This window comes from Borostomias antarcticus (assembly GCF_949987555.1).
Source record: "Borostomias antarcticus genome assembly, chromosome: 4".
NCBI lineage: Eukaryota > Metazoa > Chordata > Actinopteri > Stomiiformes > Stomiidae > Borostomias > Borostomias antarcticus.
This window is the reverse complement of record NC_140237.1, coordinates 9,652,942-9,657,941: the sequence shown is the minus strand read 5'-3', so window position 1 is coordinate 9,657,941 and position 5,000 is coordinate 9,652,942.

Here is a 5,000-nt window from a genome sequence, read left to right as displayed (position 1 = left end):
GGGGCCGTGCTGTGTTGAGTGTGTGTTGAGTGTGTTGGTGAGGAGCAGGTTGGGGCCGTGCTGTGTTGAGTGTGTGTTGAGTGTGTTGGTGAGGAGCAGGTTGGGGCCGTGCTGTGTTGAGTGTGTGTTGAGTGTGTTGGTGAGGAGCAGGTTGGGGCCGTGCTGTGCTCAGTAGCTCATTAGCTGTCAGGACCACAGCGAGGCCATTGTGACCCCCGGCCCTCAGAGGCTGGGGGAGGAGGGGAATGTGGAGATGAGGAGGAGAGGGAGGAGGGGAATGAGGAGATGAGGAGGAGAGGGAGGAGGGGAATGAGGAGATGAGGAGGAGAGGGAGGAGGGGAATGTGGAGATGAGGAGGAGAGGGAGGAGGGGAATGTGGAGATGAGGAGGAGAGGGAGGAGGGGAATGAGGAGATGAGGAGGAGAGGGAGGAGGAGAATGTGGAGATGAGGAGGAGAGGGAGGAGGGGAATGAGGAGATGAGGAGGAGAGGGAGGAGGGGGAATGTGGAGATGAGGAGGAGAGGGAGGAGGGGAATGAGGAGATGAGGAGGAGAGGGAGGAGGAGAATGTGGAGATGAGGAGGAGAGGGAGGAGGGGAATGAGGAGATGAGGAGGAGAGGGAGGAGGAGAATGTGGAGATGAGGAGGAGAGGGAGGAGGGGAATGAGGAGATGAGGAGGAGAGGGAGGAGGGGAATGAGGAGATGAGGAGGAGAGGGAGGAGGGGGAATGTGGAGATGAGGAGGAGAGGGAGGAAGGGGAATGCTGGGTAGTGGGCTGTGTTTGGCCCCTAGCCCCCCCCCCCCCCCCCCCTCCACACCCCTGCCTTTCACAACAAGCTGTTCACTGGGTTTTAGTCCAGCTTTGCCCAGGAATGCCAACATCACGTCTGCCACACAACTCAGTTGTGCCCAGAGGAATATTTCCACCCACCCACTAAACTAACCCACCCTGGGTTAGGACCAGGGTTAGGACTAGGGTTCGGTTTAGGGTCATGGCCAGGGTTAGGACCAGGGTTAGGGTTAGGACCAGGGTTAGGGCCAGGGTTAGGGCCAGGGTTAGGACCAGGGTTAGGACCAGGGTTAGGACCAGGGTAAGGACCAGGGTTAGGACCAGGGTTAGGACCAGGGTTAGGGCCAGGGTTAGGACCAGGGTTAGGGCCAGGGTTAGGGCCAGGGTTAGGACCAGGGTTAGGGCCAGGGTTAGGGCCAGGGTTAGGACCAGGGTTAGGGCCAGGGTTAGGACCAGGGTTAGGACTCCCTGTTGAATGCACCCTTTGTTTCCATCTGCCTGTGTGTGTCTTTGTGTGTGTGAATGAATGAATGAATGAATTTTTTATTTAAGTGTCATGCCTACTGTCGGCCCATCCCATATAGGATTATAAGACACCTTTACGACTTACACTTTTTTCTGTACATAAGTCATCTATTTACATGCAAAATATGTTTCCAGTGTCGCTGGTCAAGCTCAAATGAACAAAAAAGAGATGAATACATAAATGATACGATATACAGTATAGATACATGCAGAAAGTGAACCCTGAATCTCTATTGGTACAGCCAGTTCAGTCTCTTGGAGTCATCCATATTCAGCAGATCAACCTTTATTCTACTAAACAACCCATCACGTATCTCCCCATAGAAAGGACAATAAAAAAACAAAATGATAGTCATTTTCAACCACCTCAAGGTCACACATTGGGCAAGTTCCATCTTCCCCTCCCAGCCCTACGTACCTTCCTGTTTCAATGTGGAGTGGCAGTATACCACCTCTGATCTGTGTGTGTGTGTGTGTGTGTGTGTGTGTGTGTGTGTGTGTGTGTGTGTGTGTGTGTGTGTGTGTGTGTGTGTGTGAGAGAGAGAGAGAGAGTTCATACGTAGGTGTGTGTCTTTGAAAGAAACAGCACTATCCATGGCTCTTTATTCACTAGTTCTCAGTGGGATGAATAGACCTGCTACAGCAGCATGATCCAGACCTGCCTCTGATCACACATCAGGGTTCTCCTGTTATCTGTTCTAGGGTTCTTCTGTTATCTGTTCTAGGGTTCTCCTGTTATCTGTTCTAGTGTTCTCCTCTGTTATCTGTTCTAGTGTTCTCCTCTGTTATCTGTTCTAGTGTTCTCCTCTGTTATCTGTTCTAGTGTTCTCCTCTGTTATCTGTTCTAGTGTTCCTCTGTTATCTGTTCTAGTGTTCTCCTCTGTTATCTGTTCTAGGGTTCTCCTGTTATCTGTTCTAGTGTTCTCCTCTGTTATCTGTTCTAGTCTTCTCCTCTGTTATCTGTTCTAGTGTTCTCCTCTGTTATCTGTTCTAGTGTTCTCCTCTATCTGTTCTAGTGTTCTCCTCTGTTATCTGTTCTAGTGTTCTCCTCTGTTATCTGTTCTAGTGTTCTCCTCTGTTATCTGTTCTAGTGTTCTCCTATGTTGTCTGTTCTAGTGTTGTTCTGTTATCTGTTCTAGTGTTCTCCTCTGTTGTCTGTTCTAGTGTTGTTCTGTTATCTGTTGTAGTGTTCTCTGTTGTCTGTTCTAGTGTTCTAGTGCTCTCGTGTTCTAGTATTTCTAGTGTTGTCTGTTCTAGTGTTCTAGTGTTGTCTGTTCTAGTGCTCTAGTGTTCTAGTGTTGTCTGTTCTAGTGTTCAAGTGTTCTAGTGTTCTGTGTTGTCTGTGGTAGTGCTCTAGTGTTCTGTGTTGTCTGTTCTAGTGTTCTAGTGTTCTAGTGTTCTGTGGTAGACACACCTCTGATAAGGAGCGGATGTGGTCTCACTGGCGTTGTCAGGGTCTCTGTGTGTTTGTGTGTTTTCATGCTCCTGGTGTTTTAAATTCCCAGAGAGAGAGAGAGAGAGACACAGAGAGAGAGAGACACAGGGAGATGGAGAGAGAGAGAGGGCGAGAGAGGGAGATGGAGAGAGGGAGAGAGAGGGAGATGGATAGAGAGGGAGAGGGAGAGAGAGAGGGATAGAGAGGGAGAGGGATAGAGAGGGATAGAGAGAGGGAGAGGGATGTTGCGGGGCCTTGGCAGCTTATCAGCACATTCCTGACTGGTGTAGTTGTGTGTGGGGGCTGATAGCTCCCTGGCCTCTGATTGGTCCAGGCCAGATTCCCTGGTCCTGGTTATCCTCCCCCTCCTAGCTGCTAGTGTGTGTCAGCGTGGGGGGGTGTGTTGATGCCCTGCTGTGTTGCTGTCTGTTGATGTGTAGTGCTGTGTGTTTGTGGTGTGTGGTGGTGTGTTGATGCGTGTTGCTGTGTTGCTGTGTGTTGGTGTATGTTGGTGTGCTGCTGTATGTTGGTGGTGTGTTTCTGTGTGTTTCTGTGTGTTGGTGTGTGTTGCTGTGTATTGGTGTGTGTTGGTGGTGTGTGTTGCTGGGTGTTGGTGGTGTGTGTGTCCAGGGTTGAGGGCTGCTCGTCAGTCAGAGGACAGTCAGGGTTGGTGTGTTAGTGTGTGTTGGTGGTGTGTGTTGCTGTGTGTTGGTGTTGTTGGTGGTGTGTATTGCTGGGTGTTGGTGGTGTGTGTTGGTGGTGTGTGTTGGTGGTTTTGGTGGTGTGTGTTGGTGGTGTGTGTTGGTGTGTGTTGGTGTGTGTTGGTGGTGTTGGTGGTGTGTGTTGGTGGTGTGTGTTGCTGTGTGTTGCTGTGTGTTGGTGGTGTTGGTGGTGTGTGTTGCTGGGTGTTGGTGGTGTGTGTTGGTAGCGTGTGTTGCTGGGTGTTGGTGGTGTGTGTTGGTAGCGTGTGTTGCTGGGTGTTGGTGGTGTGTGTTGGTGGCGTGTGTTGCTGTGTGTTGGTGGTGTTGGTGGTGTGTGTGTCCAGGGTTGAGGGCTGCTCGTCAGTCAGAGGACAGTCAGGGTTGGTGTGTTAGTGTGTGTTGGTGGTTCGAATGTTAATCGGTGTTCAAAAACGAAGCTCCGAACGCTCGTTCTCAAAGAGAGAAAAAAAAACACATTTCTTTTGAAATCTCTAATAGGCCGACTGGTTAATGATGTCATTTGTTGGTTGTGTGTAATATTTCACCAGAGCCGTTGTATTCATGATACCTCAGGTGAAGCCTCTCTTTCCATAGCTTGTGAATCCATGAATCCAATAGCTGGTCTCTTAAAAGGCAGGAAAAAACATTTTCATGCCTATTTTTTCATGCCTATAACTATTTAGTTTTTTTTTTTAAAGATATTTTTTAGGGCTTTTCAGCTTTAATTTTATAGGACAGTGTAGAGAGACAGGAAATGTGGGAGAGAGAGAGGGGAGGACATGCGGCACAGGACCCGAGCCGGGAATCGAACCCGGGTCCGCCGCGCGAAGGACTAGCCTTCATATGGTGCGCGCCTTACCCGGTGAGCTACCGGGGCGCCCCATGCCTATAACTATTTACAGTGATAGTTGCCAAAGAGTAAACAGGAGCTGACTGAGCTACATGACGCTGGTGACCTGTCGCTGCCGCTGGGGTCAGAACCGGGACACGCAGGCCCGGTCAAGAGAAGCGCAGAGCTGATAGGCCGATGGGCGGCGCCGTGAACCCAGACAGATCACCGTGAGCGCCAGTGCACTTCCTGTCATACTAGTCAGTGTGGAACGAGCATCTTCAAGCCTGAAGTTCATTCTTTCCCCAAGATCATCATCATCACCACCGCATTCACCAGTTATTTTGTTTCTTTCTTTCGGCACAAACATCATAATAACGCACAGGGATGCACCGATGCATCGGCCGAACATCGGCATCGACCCATCGGCAAATAAAATGACATTCACCGATGGTAGTGGCCGATGTTATGTCGCAACAATTACGCCTTTTTTTGTTGCAAAACGTAGCCTACCCAGCTGCAGATTGGGAGAAGATCCGTGACGTAACGCCGCAAACGCACGTGTAGTTTGCTTTCAAATTAAAGTGAAATAAAAATGTCGGCCGTGTGGGGATATTTCACCATCTCAGACAAAGATATGCGCTATGCAACTTGTAAAACTTGTTCAAGTGACATTTCAAGAGGAGGTACTACAGCAAAGGATTTGAACACATCAAATCT